The sequence below is a fragment of the Oratosquilla oratoria genome, chromosome 8, assembly GCF_046742065.1.
Source record: "Oratosquilla oratoria isolate Oo_2021 chromosome 8, ASM4674206v1, whole genome shotgun sequence".
In the NCBI taxonomy this organism is placed as follows: domain Eukaryota; kingdom Metazoa; phylum Arthropoda; class Malacostraca; order Stomatopoda; family Squillidae; genus Oratosquilla; species Oratosquilla oratoria.
The window spans coordinates 4,406,116-4,423,615 of record NC_134784.1 but is presented as its reverse complement, the minus strand read 5'-3'; the positions used below and the strand labels follow the sequence as shown (position 1 = coordinate 4,423,615).

Sequence of the window (17,500 nt, the reverse complement as noted above, 5' to 3'; positions counted from 1 at the left end):
AGCGAAAATCTCGATATGATAGGAATAACTGAGACATGGTTAAATGGTACAGAGTTCGAAGCTGAATTTAATATTGCGGGATTTAAACACTTTCATCAGGATAGAAACCACAAGAAAGGTGGGGGTGTTCTGTTGTACGTTAAAAACAATATTCATGCTTGTGTTTTAGAGAAAGTGAAACAGGATGCATATGATAGTTTGTGGGTTGAGTTAACCCAAACAAATGGACAAAAAATGAATATAGGTGTAAAATATAGGCCAAAGACATTATCATTAGCAGACGACAAACTGTTATTTCAAGAACTGTCTAGTTTCTGCAACCGGGATTTATTGATAATGGGTGATTTCAATTTTACTGACATTGATTGGATGACCCTTGAACATGGCCATACAGGTACTCGCTTGATTGATTTTCTTGGTGACAATTACTTAATTCAACATGTAAAAGAGCCCACAAGATATGGAAACTTACTCGATCTATTGATCACTAGCCGCGAAAGCATGGTAACTGATGTAGAAGTCGGTGAATCTGTTGCAAATAGCGATCACAACTTAGATTCAAACTCCTAAACAATTTTAGAATAGATACTTGTGTTTCTAAAATACCCGATTTCAGTAAAGCTCGGTTCATAGGACTACGTCAGGAGCTTCAGCTTACAGATTGGGAGGCAAAATTAAACGAAAGGCCTGTACATCAGATGTGGGAAATATTTCAAAATACGCTAAGATGATTCAAACTTACATTCCTTTTAAGGACAGACGTCCCCCAAATCAGGCTCGCCCAAAGTGGCTCGACAAAGAAACTGAAAAAAGTATTGCTAAAAAGAGACAGCCTTATAATAAATATAAGTGCTCGGGTGCATCTAATGACTATGAAAGTTATGTATCAATACAGAGAGATTTAAAAAAGACAATAAGAAAAAGAAAACGACAATACGAAATGAACATCGCTGATAAATCCAAAGAGAATCCCAAAGAATTCTATAGTTACATTAGAGATAAAAAGGTTGTTAGGAATCACATTGGTCCACTATTATCTGCTGACGGTCAACTTGAATATTCAAATGAAGGAATGTGTAATATCTTAAACAATTATTTTAGCTCGGTATTCGTAAACGAAACACCTCAAAGTGAACTCCAAACTGAAACCTGTGAAAAGTCTAGGGTAAACTTACTCACTACGGTAAATATAACAAAAGAAAAAATTAAAAGGTGTATAGATAAACTCAGTTAATAAAACACCAGGGCCTGACGGTTCGCATCCAAGAATCTTAAAGGAAATGAAAAATGAGATTGTTGTTCCATTAGAAATTTTCAAGAAATCCATCATATCCGGAGATGTCCGAAGAGAATGGAAGCTAGCTAACGTTACTCCCATATTCAAAAAAGGTGACAAAAAGAAGCCAAATAACTATAGGCCTATATGTTTGACTTCAATCGTAGGAAAAATAATGGAAACTATCATCAGAGATGCTATCGAACAACATTTAGAAAGTAACCGTTTGATAAATGATAGCCAGCATGGTTTCAGACGGAAACGTTCTTGCGTGACTAACTTACTCGAATTCTACAACACAGTTATCTCGAATTATGACAAAAGAAACAATATAGATTTAATATATCTAGACTTTGCAAAAGCTTTTGATACCGTCCCACACGAAAGACTACTTACTAAATTAGCTTTACACGGAATAAGTGGTAGCCTATTAGGTTGGACTAGTAATTGGTTGAATGGTCGAAAACGGAGAGTTGTTTTAAATGGCAAAACTTCTAGATGGAAAAATGTTACAAGTGGAGTTCCTCAGGGTTCCGTTCTTGGGCCACTTCTATTCATAGTATGTATAAATGATATAGACCATGGACTAAAATCTACTGTTTCCAAATTTGCTGGTGATACAAAACTGTGCGGAGTGGCAAATGATCACTCAAACCAATTAGATATTCAAGAAGATTTAGATAAATTACAGCAATGGTCTGAAAAGTGGCTAATGAAATTTAACACAAGTAAATGCAAGGTAATGCACATAGGTAAAAATAACAGTAAGTACGATTACAAGTTATTTGGAAATTCGTTAACAAAAGTGGATAGTGAAAAAGATCTCGGCGTAATTATCAGTAACGACCTCAAATCATCCAAGCAGTGTATTTCAGCCTCTGAGAAAGCAAATAAGATTCTAGGACTGATTGCGCGATCTTTTGATTTCAAAAGTCCATCACTCATTAACAAGCTATATAAATCGTTAGTTTGTCCACATTTGGAATATGCTGTTTCCGTATGGTCACCGAATCTCATTAAAGACATTGACAGACTGGAAAAAGTACAACGGCGAGCCACAAAACCGATTCCAAATATCAAAAATAAATAATACGAAAATCGACTAAAACATATGAATCTGTTTTCCCTAAAAAAGCGTAGACTCAGAGGTGACTTGATACAGGTCTTTAAGATTCTAAAGGGAATTGACAACATCAAAAGTGACAAAATTTTCACATTGAATGAGAATCAGACAAGAAACAATGGTCTCAAACTGTCCGGAAATAGATTCAATTTGGAAGTAGGTAGAAACAACTTTGCCAACTGTGTAGTTAATGAATGGAATAAACTTCCTGCACAGGTAGTGCAATGCAGTTCAGTTCGAAGCTTTAAGAATCATTTAGATAAACACCTAAGCAAGATGCTGTAATGATTATAATTTATTTTATATTATTTGTTTTTGTTTTGTTATCATTTGTCTGTCTGATTTTCATTTATTATTAGTTATATGTCAATTCATTATTATTTACTATTTACCTGCTTATTATTTAACTATACCTATGCATTTATTTATGTATTTTATTTGTTATTTACATTATTATATTTTTATTTTTTATTTTATTATTAATATGATTTTTTTTCGCATCCGACCTAGATATGGACCGAAAGGTCTCCTGTCGGCATGCGCCGCCTTTGTAATCCTTTGTAATCCTTTGGTGAGGAAGGGAAGGGGAGGGGACGGGAGGGGAGTGGGGGATGGGAGAGATGGGAGGGATGGAAGTGAGGAAGGAGAGGGTCAGGGGAGGGGGCGGGAGGGGAGTGGAAGGACGGCTTTGCCTGATGACCTCAGCCGTAGTTTCTTGTTACGGTAATCCTGACTCGGTTCCTCTAAGAACTTGATCCGGATTACGGTAAATATCATTCTTCACAATGTATTTTGATGTTTACCTGAAGGTTTGTGATTATACAAGTATGTAGGCCTAAATATACAGGGTATCCTAAAAATATTTTTTTTATACATACCGTAACGTTGTCGAATCAATTGTTCCGCATTATCATCAGTTGTGTCTAGAAATGGTGGTCACCAGTTTGATATCTAAGAAAAGTTTAGTCTTCTTTACCCCCTCAGTTTAGTCTAGTCCCCCATGTGTGTTCGCAAATGCTCAAACCTTAAGGGGGGGGGGAGTTATGTACGAGTTAGTGCATGTTCTCCTATAATTAGGACGCATTATGGGCACGATGACAATAAAGGTAAGATTTTATTAAATCAAAACAGGTTGCACAGAAATACGCGAGAGAATTACACCAGCTGATCGTGTATACGTATCGATAAGAAACAAACAACAGAGCGAGGTTGCGTACCGAAAAGGAGCGAACAACACATTAGGTGACCATTTGATTTCACTCGGGGGGGGGGGGCAACATATTCCCACTATGTTTATTGATAAGAAACAAACAACAAAGGGAGGTTGCGTACCGTAAAGGAGCAAACAACACATTAGATCATGGCCGATGCTGCATGCTTTCGTGAGCATGGTAAGAATGGTTCACGGGGAGAGGAAGGGGCTAATGCTACATCGATCATCAAAGGTGGTTGTCAGAAGGAACCCACTGAAATACAGACTAATTGCACTAACCAGTATGATGGGTCTGTTGAGTACGGGAGATGTTAAAGGATTGAATATGTAGAGGAGTTAGAAAATTTGGCACAAAGTCTATTTAAATTCATAAATGGAAAATGTATTTTAAATCTGGTCAAATTTAACTTTATATCTAAATTTGAATTTAAAGTTGAATTTAGGTTTACATTAAATTCTTATCTTAAATTTTAATTTAGCTTTAACTTTAAAATTATCTTTATCTTTAACTTTATCTTCAACTTAAGCGCTGTAAGCGTGCTATAAGAGAAACGAGTTGGTGGACTGTACATAGATCTAGAGAGTCTTTGACAAGGTACTACACTACATTTGTGGAGATTGGAAGACATTGGAGGACCTAAAGAAGTATTTCTCTAATGAAATAGAGACCTGTTTAAAGACAGATACCAACCAGGCCTGGCTGTCACGAGCTTTGAACTCTGGTCCCTCTGAGCGTGACTGTTTGAATTTCATCGCTGTTACTAGCGATTTTTTCTATAGCAGATACATAAGAACAGAGACTTTTTCAAAGACAGATAACAGGCCTCACCGTCGTGAGCTTTGAACTCGGGTCCCTATAAGCGTGATTATTTGAATTTTATCGATGTTACTAGCGATTTGTTATATAATAAATACATAACACCAGTGAAGGATAAAATTTCGAAATCTAGGGAAGGAACTAGTGGAGTACCACAAGACTCTGTGCAGGTACCCGACAAAGAAAACGAACCCTACGAGTGTAACTTTCCCTTTTCTGTAAGATACAAATAGGTAATTACACACACACACACACACACACACACACACACACACACACACACACACACACACACACACACACACCCAGGGCCGAAATTATTTCGGTATCGCTGTACCTCGGGTCGTACTCTGACTCTCGTGGGCGGGGAGTTGGGGGTGTGTGTGTGCAAGGTCATAGCATTACCCATAGATCGGACCTACGAGCTCTGAGCTCTCTTCCAGGAGGGAAATAGCTGTCGATCACGAGTCCAACACGTGATCCAAAGACCAAGTGAATACACACACACACACACACACACACACAAATACAATTTCTTCGAAATTAATAAGAAGAAAACGGCAGCCTAACACGTCATAACATGTAATTAGAGAAACTGGAATGGAATTCTATCGCTACGAAGCCTCACGGACGCTCTTCTCGGAAGGACATTGGAGATGCGACATGGATGCTGACGAACGTGCGTGGGCATCACCCCATCTGGGCAAGCGGAGACGCTCGTCTTCGTCATGCAAGATGGAGTTCCCACGTACAGCTGCCCACACGCGAACCTGACACGTCACGTTCCAGAACTGTGTAAACGTGTGTGTGTGTGTGTGTGTGTGTGTGTGTGTGTGTGTGTGTGTGTGTGTGTGTGTGTATGTGTGTGTGTGTGTGTGTGTGTTTGGATAAGATTTATATTTCAATGTATTTCAAAGATCAGAAAAAACAAAGAAAAATAAACATGTATAAATAAATAAATCGAATGACAGTAGATATACAGTATGAATATATATATATATATATATATATATATATATATATATATATATATATATATAATATATATATAATGTTGAATGAATAAAACACAATAGGGAAGGAATGATAATGAGGGAGGGAGACGGGAAGAGATGGAGGTAGTTGTCATTTATTTATTTTTATTTATCAATTCATTTATTATTTTTGGGCGAAGCGATTCCAGAGTAGAGAGAGAGAGAGAGAGAGAGAGAGAGAGAGAGAGAGAGAGAGAGAGAGAGAGAGAGAGAGAGAGAGAGAGAGAGAGAAATTCGAAACTCACCTTTGCCCAATGTACTCGGGCTTCTGGGACATATGAGCAGTCACTGGTACCAAGGTTGGATTTGTGCGGTCGAAAACGACCCTCCACTCTGCACAGAAACCCTTCTTGCGTCCGGCTGCACTGCCACGCACTACCCTGACCTCAAACGCCCGCGAACGGTCTGCACTGCATGTGGCACTGCACGTGGAACTGCGTGTGGTACTGTATGTGATACTGCATGTAGTACTGCATGTGACACTGCATGTGGTTCTGCATGTGACACTGCATGTGACACTGCATGTGAGTATGTGTCACTATGTGTAACACCGTATGTGACACTGCATGTGGCACTGCACGTGACACTGCATGTGGCAAACCATATGGCCCTGTATGTCTAATGGCCTCGACTATGGGGGTGGGGTGGGGGGGTTGTTATGGTGGTCCGGTGTTTAACGCACTCGTCTCGGGTGTTCTGAGGGGTTGAGGTGGTCGCGTGGTTATAGTGCCCTGCTCGCCAGCCTTTGGGGGTGTATAGTGGTCTGGTGGTTAGCGTCCTCCGCTCATCGGGCTTATTTCAAACACGAACGTCCTATCTATTGGTAGAAAAAATATCTAAGAAAAAATATATCTAATTGTATTTTCTCGTGTCATGTCTTTTAATTCAATTTGTCTCTGTGCCCAAGGGTACGTATATATATATATATATATATATATATATATATATAATATATATATATATATATATATATAATATATATATATATATATAGATGCAGTTAGATGTAGATATACTGATACAGATATTAGATATAGACATAGATGTGTATGTAGGTGTAAGTGTAGTTGTAGATATATGATGTATGTAGATAGATAGATATAGATACCTAGCTACCGCAGCCACTTTGCGTCGCCAAGCAGCTTGGTTGGCACACTGCGGCAGATTATCTTGTGCGGCTTCCTATCAGGCGGTCAACCGTCCCAAAGTCGATGCTGTAGGTGGCACTGCACGTGGCACTCCGAGTGACACAGTGCATGGCACTGTGTATAGTATTGTTTGTAGCACTGCATGTGGCACTGTACATGACACTACATGTAACATCGTAACACCGTATGTGATCCTGCACGTGGCACTTCACGTGGCACAGTGTATGACATTGCGTGTGGTACTGTTTGTGGTACTGCACGTGACACTACATGTAACATCGTAACACCGTATGTGATACTGCATGTGGCATTGCATAGGCACTGCACGTGACACTCATGTGGTACTTTGTGGCACTACATGTGGCACTGTATGTGGCACTGCATGTGGCACTGTATGTGGCACTGCGTGAGGTGCAACATGTGACACCTGTCATGGGGGTCACTAAAACTTATTAGTAATAAACCGATCATCAGTTCAATTTGGAATTACTCAATTCATATTCCAGGAATCGAATTAGAAATACGAGAGAAAAAATATTATTCAATTTATTTAAGTTTATGGTTATTTACATGAATGTTAAAATCAATATACACAAAACGATTTGGAAAGCGGATTAAAGTATTCACGATACTTATTGTTAAAGCCAAAACAAAAACAAAAGATTTAAGATACTGTATGTGACACTGCATGTGACATTGCACGTGGCACTGTATGTGGCACTGCATGTGGTACACCATGTGACCCTGTATATGAGGCTGTATGTGGCACTTCATGTGACACTGTAAGTGGCACTGCATGTGACATTATAGGTGGCACTGCATGTGACATTATAGGTGGCACTGTTGCTGGCACCAGAGATGTAGTACTGCATGTGACACTCCGAGTGGCACTGCATATGGCACTACGGGATGCACTATATATAGCACTGCAAAAAATGACACGAGGAAAACTTAGGCTGGGGGTGAAGGGGAGAAATGGGAGAGTGGGGAGAAGGGGGAGGGGGAGAGGGGGAGGGGAGATTAAAAGAAAGCTGACAAAATCTGCTCTCGATGTAATACACGTTAACTGCTGACGTCTGTGACATAACTCCTAAGCCCTTTTTGAGGCCTGAGTGGCAGCAAAGGACGTCAGACGTCACGTTGCAGCGTGTGAGGTCATATAAGGTCATTTGGCTCCTCTACGTCCCCGGAGAAGCCCCGAAGATGAATAAAATCGCCCGGCGCCGGGCAGAATAAAATGAGGATTTTCTCGTCACGGAAGGTGTGAACTTTGGTGAGAAATTGAACAAATGTAAGAGCGTCACTGGTACGTCACTGATACGTCGTTGGTACGTCACTGGTATATATGACGTAGGTTACTAGACGTTATTGTTGTTTTCTTGGAATTAACCCATACTTGAGTGAAATGTTCTGTAATCACACACACACGCACGTACATACGCTGTAACCACACACACACACACACACACACACACACACACACACACACACACACACACACACACACACACACACACACACACACTAAAACACACACACACACACTAAAACACACACACACACACACGCGCGCGCGCATTGCAACACTACATTGGTTTGTCTGATCCAGATTGTGTTAACTTGTGCAGCTTCGCCCTTCCTCTGATCAACGAGTGCAGATTGTGTGTGTGTGTGTGTGTGTGTGTGTGTGTGTGTGTGTGTGTGTGTGTGTGTGTGTGTGTGTGTGTGTGTGTGTGTGTGTGTCTGTGTCTGTGTCTGTGTCTGTGTCTGTGTCTGTGTCTGTGTCTGTGTCTGTCTCTGTGTCTGTGTCTGTGTCTGTCTCTGTGTCTGTGCATGTGTCTGTGTCTGTGTCTGTATGTGTCTATGTCTGTGTCTGTGTATGTCTGTCTGTGTCTGTCTGTGTGTGTGTGTCTGTGTGTGTGGGTCTGTGTGTGTGGGTCTGTGGGTGTGTCTGTGTGTCTGTGTCTGTGTGTCTGTCTGTGTCTGTCGGTCTGTCTCTGTCTGTCTGTCTCTGTGTCTGTCTGTGTGTCTGTCTGTGTCTGTCTGTGTCTGTCTGTGTCTGTCTGTGTCTGTCTGTGTGTGTCTGTGTGTCTGTGTCTGTGTCTGTGTGTCTGTGTGTGTGTGTGTGTGTGTGTGTGTGTGTGTGTGTGTGTGTGTCTGTGTGTGTGTGTGTGTGTGTGTGTGTGTACGCGCGTGTCCGTGTGTGTCTATGCATGTGTGTGCGCACACACGCATTAATAAGAAATTATATTACAACTTTGTTAATAAATACTGAACTTTATATTACCATATCTCGTTTGATGAAACTTAGTTCATCAAATATCCATCCAAGATGACAGAAATATTAAACTTACATTTTTGTAACCCATCCCCTCCTGTTTTATCTGATATTCTCGCCTATTTTCATTTGTCTTCTAAATCTAACCTCTCCTTTCTTCCATATCTTTTCTATATTTCGCAAACTTGCAGCTAGTACTTTCTTCTCGTCTCTCTTCTCTTCCGCCATCTTGGGAAAAGGTAAATACCAGGCGACATGACGTCACATCCGTTCCCTGGTCCCATTGTCCAATGAACAGCACGAAAAAAATAAACTTCAAAAGATATTAAAAAAAAAGGGCGTTCCAGAGGTGCAACATCTTTCCTTGAAATAACTAAACTAGGTCAGGTCTTTTAATACAAGGAGAGCCTAGTAATTAGGGTAATTTGTAATCTTATTTAGCAGATGCGCTTCGATACCACAAAGTAGCTAACACGTTAAACTTTGGGTCACTTGAAAAAAATGATATTGTTAGACGATACTATTCAGTTCTGAGGGATATTTCCAGTGTTATCATACTGGTCTCCACGGGCTTCAACAGCGTCGACCGTTGAGAGTTCGTTGGAGTAAAAACGACTTCGGTTACAATATTTGAATTTTCAAATCTCCAAATATCAAATTATCTTTCCGTTATATATAGGAAAGATGAATGATGGTCTAAGAGATTGTTAACCTAGACGAATGTTAGACATACTGTTGAAATGTTCTTAAGAGAAGTGTAGATTTCTGTAAGCGAAGTCATGTTCTAGTTATTCGAATGGAGGTTGGAGGTAGGATGTCGGAGGAAAAATAGCCCAGTGTGATCACCCCATAAGTCACTTTATAGATTTTGTTCTGGCTGTCAAAATAGATGAAAAAATAGTATAATCTAATATACATACTGTAGATAAAAATAAATAGGTTAATCAATAGATAAACAAAAAGACATTGTCATTAATAAGATAAAAATTAAATTATTTTGTAATGCATTGATAAAGATTTAGAGGTTAGTCAATAAACAAACAAACAACATAGTTACTGCGTCAGTAAAAGAGTTTAGAGCAGTTATGGTTAAAACCTCCATTTGTCATGTTTTGTGTGTGTGTGTGTAAGTGAACTTGGTTAAGTAGGACACTAGCATACCACAAGCTGCTGCTGCTTCCCACTCTCCCCCTCCCCTCCCCTCCCCTCCCCTCCCCCTCCTTCCCCCACCCTTGACGCCGTCTGTCTCTGGGTTGTTTTGGTCATTTCCTCCCTAACCCCCCACCCCCCCTCAACCCTTTTCCCTCCCCTTCCCCCACCCCTCCCCCAACCCCCTTAACCCTTTTCCCTCCCCTTACCCCACCCCACCCCCTCCCCCCTTAACCCTTTTTCCCTCACCTCTCTCTCTCTCTCTCTCTCCCATCCCTCTCCCTCACTTCGTTCTCCCTCCCTCCCTCCCTCCTTTCCTACTCCTTTTCTTCCCTCTATACATCGCCTCTGCCCTCCTCTCCCCTCTTCCCTCCCCTCTTCCCTCCCCTCTTCCCTCCCCTCTTCCCTCCCCTCTTCCCTCCCCTCTCCCCTCCCCTCTTCCCTCCCCTCTCCCCTCCCCTCTCCCCTCTCCCCTCCCCTCTCCCCTCCCCTCTCCCCTCCCCTCTCCCCTCCCCTCTCCCCTCCCCTCCCATCTCCCCTCCCCTCTCCCCTCTCCCCTCCCCTCTCCCCTCCCCTCTCCCCTCCCCTCCCCTCCCCTCCCCTCTCACCTCCCCTCTCACCTCCCCTCCCCTCCACTCCCCTCTCACCTCCCCTACCCTCCACTCCCCTCTCACCTCCCCTCCCTTTCACTCCCCTCTCACCTCCCCTCCCCTCTCCCCTCCCCTCTCACCTCCCCTCTCCCCTCCCCTCTCACCTCCCCTCTCACCTCCCCTCTCACCTCCCCTCTCACCTCCCCTCTCACCTCCCCTCTCATCTTCCCTCTCTTCTCTCTCCTTATCCCCTCTTCCCTCTCTTCTCCTTATCCGCTCATCCCTCCCCCTCTTCCCTCTCCCTCCCCTCCCCCTCCCCCTCCCCTCCCCTCTTTCCTCTTCCCTTCTCTCTTTCCTTCCCTCTTTCCTCCCCTCTTCCCTCCATACTGAGTTCGTTGGGTGCAACGTCATAGGTCGTCAAGATGCAGGAAGAACTGCATTGAAGAAAAAGAAGAAGAAAAAAGTTGAATTGAGATGCCAATGCATTTTGGCGAGGCGCCAAAAGAGATGGAAACTGTTTTTTTTTGTTTTTTTTTTGTTTTTTTACGTTTTTATTTGTCTGTTTTACTTGTTTCTAGCTGAAGAATACGGAGTCTAGTCTTACAATATTAGCCAAAATAAATTATGTGATACTTGTTTAACTATCTATATATCTACTAGTTCATTTATATATTTATTTATTTATCTATTTATCAATAATTCTATTTACATATTTGTTTATTCATTCTTTCGTTTATTGTTTATTTTCATTTATTCATTGATTCATTTATGTTTATTAATTTATCAATTAATTTATTTGCTTGCTTACTTGTTTACTTATTCATATATTCATTTTTATTCGTTTATTCATTTCCTAATTTCCATTTTTGTTTTCTTGTTTGTCAACTTTCTATAACTATTCTACAAACAAACTCAAACAGGCAAACAAGAAATAATTTCTAGTCAAACCATCCTTAAATGAATTTGTGTTGTTCAGAACTCTTCAGTACATAAGAATGAAGGAGACTGCAAGAGACCATAAGGCCTACACTAGGCAGTTGCATGCCCGTTACCACCTGTCATCCCCATCCATAAAGTTAGCTAACTTTCTCTTAACTAAATCTATTCCATTGGTTAACCACTCTATGGGTAAACCAGTTCTTAAATATCAAAACCTCCTGTAGGTATTTTGGCTTTATATTAATTTCCGCTCCTGTATGGAGCTCGGATCTCGTACGCGGTGTGAGTGGATAATCGCTTAATACTCGGGAGCTTGATAAGAAGGCCAAAGCTGCTGCACACTTTATCAGATTAAGATTAAGTCGCTCGTAGTAATCATGGTTTTATCTTTCTCTGTCTCTCTCTCTCTCTCTCTCTCTCTCTCTCTCTCTCTCTCTCTCTCTCTCTCTCTCTCTCTCTCTCTCTCTCTCTCTCTCTCTCTCTCTCTCTTTCTCACCTCTCTCTCGCTTCTCTCTCTCTCTCGCTTCTCTCTCTCTCTTTCTCTCTCTCTCTCTCTCTCTCTCTCTCTCTCTCTCTCTCTCTCTCTCTCTCTCTCTCTCTCTCTCTCGCTTCTCTCTCTCTCTCTCTCTCTCTCTCTCTCTCTCTCTCTCTCTCTCCTCTCTCTCTCTGTCTCTCTCTCTCTCTCTCTCTCTCTCTCTCTCTCTCTCTCTCTCTCTCTCTCTCTCTCTCTCTCTCCTCTCTCTCTCTCTCTCTCTCTCTCTCTCTCTCTCTCTCTCTCTCTCTCTCTCTCTCTCTCTCTCTCTCTCTCTCTCTGTCTGTCTGTGTCTGTCTGTCTGTCTGTCTGTCTGTCTGTCTGTCTGTCTGTCTGTCTCTCTCTCTGTCTGTCTCTCTCTCTGCATCTCTCTCTGTATCTCTGTATCTCTGTTTCCTCGTTCTCTTCCTCACCTCCTCTCTCCCTATTCCTCTCCTCTGTCTCTCTCCCTCCTCTCCTTCTCCTACTTCTCCCTCTCCCCTCTTCCATCTCCCTCCTTTCCTCTCCCCCTTCCTCTCCCCCTTCCTCTCCCCCTTCCTCTCCCCCTTCCTCTCCCCCTCCCTCTCCCCCCTCTCCCCCCTCTCCCCTCCCTCTCCCCCTCCCTCTCCCCCTCCCTCTCCCCCTCCCTCTCCCCTCCCTCTCCCCCTCCCTCTCCCCCTCCCTCTCCCCCTCCCTCTCCCCCTCCCTCTCCCCCCTCTCCCCCTCCCTCTCCCCCTTCCTCTCCACCTTCCTCTCCCCCTCCCTCTCCCCCAGCCCCTCATATAGTGGCTACATGGTCAACCACTGGAGGTGTTTACTAGGAAACGAGTGTACGGGATGATGTACTCCATCAACCGGGAGTTTTACTCCATTTGCATACAGACAGGTCTGCACGACCAATAAAACATGGGAGCGGATGTTGGGCACCCTGACCACAGCGATTTTTTTTTTTTTTTTTCGTTCAATCTCACATTAATTAGTCTTTTTTGATATCTCACTCCTCCCCCAGTCTCCCCCAGCCACCCCTTTCCCCTTCCCCTCCCCCTCCCCCTCCCCCTCCCCCTCCCTTTCCCCCTCCCTCTCCTTTTCCCCCTCCCTCTCCCCCTTCTCTTCTACTCCCCTCTCCTATTGCCCTCCTCCCTCTCCCTTTCCTTTCCATTCTCTCTTCCCGCCTCTCTTCTCTCCCCTCCCTCCTCCTCCCCTTCCCATCTCCCCTTCCTATCTCCCTTTCACATCTCCCCTTCCCATTTCCTTTGCTCTCCCACCTTTGCCACTCCTCCTTTTCCTCCTCCCTCCCCATCCTCCTCCTCTTCCCCTCTCCTCCCCTTCCCCCTTCCCATCCTCCTCTTCCCCCTTCCCATCCTCCTCTTCCCCTCTCCTCCCCTTCCCCCTTCCCATCCTCCTCCTCTTCCCCTCCCCTCCCCTCCCCTTCCCTACCCCTCACCTTCCTTTTCCCTCTCCTTAACCCTTCCCATCCTCCTCCTCCTTATTTCCTCCCCTTCCCTACTCCTCCCATTCCTCCCCCCTTGCATTCCCTTCCCCTCGCATTCCCTCCCCCGTCTCCCTCCCCCGTCTCCCTCCCCCGTCTCCCTCCCCCGTCTCCCTCCCCCGTCTCCCTCCCCCGTCTCCCTCCCCTCGTCTTTCTCTCAGTCTGTCTCCCTCCCCCGTCTATCTCCCCTCCTCTTTTTTCCTCCCCCGTCTATCTCCCCTCTTTTTTCCTCCCCCGTCTATCTCCCCTCCTCTTTTTTCCTCCCCCGTCTATCTCCCTTCCTCTTTTTCCCTCCCCCGTCTATCTCCCCTCCTCTTTTTCCCTCCCACTCCACTTCCGCCTCTTACCCCGCTCCCCCTCCCGCCTTCTACCCTTCCCCCCCTTCCCCATCCCGTCGCCTTCCCGATCCCGTCCCCTCCCCCATCTCCCTCCCCCATCTCCCTCCCCCATCTCCATCCCACGTCTCCCTCCCCCGTCTCCTCCCCCGTCTCCCTGTCCCCTCTCCAGACGGGGTTGTGTTATTCACTCCGTTTAATGGTCTTGTTCCCGTCGCTCGTGACGGAGATAGGGAAGGACACCACCACCAGCAGCAGCACCAGCAGCACCACCGTGTCTGTGTCTGTGTCTGTGTCTGGTGGCTGAGATCTGTGGGAAACGAATGGCCATCGGGTCTGGATCGTTTTAAGCTGTTTGTGTGTGTGTGTGTGTGTGTGTGTGTGTGTGTGTGTGTGTGTGTGTGTGTGTGTGTGTGTGTGTGTGTGTGTGTGTGTGTGTGTGTGTGTGTGTGTGTGTGTGTGTGTGTGTGTGTGTGTGTGTGTGTGTGTGTGTGTGTGTGTGTGTGTGTGTGTGTGTGTGTCTGCATGAATGTATGTATATGTCTACTGTATGTGCTGATTATGTATATTTGTGTGTATGCATGTGTGTATGTATGTATGTGTGTGTGTGTGTGTGTGTGTGTGTGTGTGTGTTTAATGTATGCATGTAATGAATATATTCAAAGTATATATCTAATATAAACATACATATATATAATTTATGTATGTTTGTATGTATGTATGGTATTTTTGTACATTTATGTACATATGTGTGTATTCGATTATGAATGTATGTACATGTACCACTCTACCGTATTCTATCGCCACACACCTTTGTCACTTGGATGACAAGTAACGCATGTCTGCCGCTCCGCCACCGCGTTCGAACCACCAACTGGAAATCAGCTGATGAGGGTATCCCGCTAATCGACGCGTAGATGCGCACGTGGGAACACTGCGCATGCGCCGTGGGCTACTCCACTGGCCGACCTTGCCGTACAGGGTTTGGGGTTGCCAACGCCTTAGTACCGGGATCGGGTCTTGGATGCCCTCGGCTGAATAAGATCGACAGGCGGCAGGGAACTGACACCGAGGAAAGGGATAATTCATTTAGCTTATTTATCTATTTATTTATCTGACTATCTATTTATTTGTATATACTTATCTATTTATATTTTTATTTATTTGCTTATTTCTTATTTACGTATTTATCAATTAATATTTATATATTTGTTAATCTGTTCATATACTTACGTATTCGTACATTTATCTAAAAATAATCTATTTAATGTTTATATACATATTAGTACATTTATCTAAATATAATCTAATTACATATCTATTTTCATTTGAATGTAAAATGTAAACCTCGCACACTCGAAATTGAGTCCCAAAAATAAAGATTGTGTAAAGAATATTTGTAGTCGAAGTCACCCGTTAACACAATGATAAAAAAAAATGGAGTGAACAAGACTAGAATGCCAAAATCAGAAGTTAGAATAGAATTAAATTAAAGTAAAAAAAGTCAGATAAACTAACCTGAAGTAAATTTTCCTAGTTTAGAATTTCATAAAGACACTAGTTACGATTCGAAAGGTGCAAAGTGGGTTAGGAAGGAAGTAGAAAGAATAGAAGGAAGAAAAATAGAAATAGGTAACTCAAGTAGATTGCTTAATCGAAGAGAGTCCGAATAGAGGGAGACAATACCCCCTTAACAGATAAAAGAGAGAAAGGGGGGGGAGGGAAGGAAGAGAAAAAGGGGGAGGAGGAGGGAGAAGGAGAGGGGAGAGGGAAGGGGAGAGGGAGAGGGAAGGGGAGAAGGAGAAGGAAGGGGAGAAGGAGAAGGAAGGGGAGAAGGAGAAGGAAGGGGAGAAGGAGAAGGAAGGGGAGAAGGAGAAGGAAGGGGAGAAGGAGAAGGAAGGGGAGAAGGAGAAGGAAGGGGAGAAGGAGAAGGAAGGGGAGAGGGAAGGGGAGAGGGAGGGGGAGAAGGAGAGGGAGGGGGAGAAGGAGAGGGAGGGGGAGAAGGAGAGGGAGGGGGAGAAGGAGAGGGAGGGGGAGAGGGAGGGGGAGAGGGAGAAGGAGGGGGAGAAGGAGAGGAACGGAGAGAGAGAGAGAGAGGGAGAGGGAGAAGGAAGAGGGACGGGGAGAGAGAGAGAGAGAGGGAGAGGGAAGGAGGGGAGGAGGAGAGTGAGAGGGAAAAGGAAGGAGAGAGAGAGAGAGAGAGAGAGATACAGAGAGATTTAGTCAATCAAGGGCTGCGTGAGGAAGAACGTGTATTAATTGTCTGAACTTATTCCTCCGAGTGTTCGTACTTGAAAATGTAAAATGTTAGGTAAACTAGTTGCGTCTTGAATCTATAAATCAATAAACTAAACAAAAATACAACATGCACATAGCTTCCCAACATTTTATTTACCCATTTATATATATATGTATCTATTTACTAATTTATCTATTTTACCTTGTGTATATTCATTTATTATTTATCTATTTATTTATTTATCTGTTTATTTGTTGACTTGTTTGTTTGTTTGCTCAATATGCCCACTGGGTCAGGATAGCATTGACCAGAATAAAGCCTCTGAAGGACGCCACGGCATTCAGGACTCGAGCCTTTCCCCCTGCAGAGGAACGCCAATGACGAGTTTAGCCTTAGTGATGCACTGCAAGACCGGTCCATCCCTTTGGGTGATGATGCAGAGGGGAACATGTTGTGGTGCCGTACCTTGTCTTTGTCAGGCCGTGCGGTGGAGGAAAAGTCCTTGGAGGGACCAAAAGTCGGGAACAAAACCCACGAGAAAAAAAAAAAAAAAAAAAAAAAAAAAAGTTTTGACAGCATCTTCGTGTACTCCCTCTCTCCCTCCCTCACTCCCTCTTCCCTTCCCCCCCCCATCGTCATCCCACTAACCCCCCTTCCCCTTTCACTCTTCCTTTCATCGTCACCCTCCCACGTCCCTCCCCCTCCCTTCCCCTTCCATCCTAGCCCTCTACGTACGTGCGCGCGCCCACACACACACACACACGCACACACACACACACACACACACACTGTATATGAATATATACATACACATATGTACATACACATTCACATATGTACAGACACACACACACGTACACACACACACAATGTACACACACACACACACGCACACACACACACACACACATACACACACACACACACACACACATACACACATGCATACACACATACACATACATACACACATACACATACATACACACATGCGCACACACATGTACATACACATACACACATACACACACATACACGCACACATGCATAAACGCACACACATAGACAGACAGACAGACAGACAAAGACGGACGAGCAGATGGCCTCGTCCGTACGTACGTGTGCGCAGGCTCGTACACGAACAGATCCCCTCACGGGAGATGCGCACATGAACGCATGCACACACAAGTACACATGTACACATGTATTGTACATACATACTCCTATATAACGCACGCTCACATGCACGTAAGTATGCATATTACACATGTACGCATGTACACGCACGCACACATGTACACACGTATACATGTACATATGCATGTGCGCACGTACACACGCATACAAACATACGTAAGT

The 17,500-nt window shown here is 43.8% G+C and overlaps 1 protein-coding gene across 3 annotated transcripts in view; it reads left to right on the top strand.

The window, feature by feature from the left end:
• Nucleotides 1-17,500, top strand: part of LOC143027556 (serine/threonine-protein kinase NIM1-like) — a 192,123-nt gene that overhangs the window by 55,424 nt on the left and 119,199 nt on the right. The gene's annotated exons all lie outside the window — the stretch shown is intronic.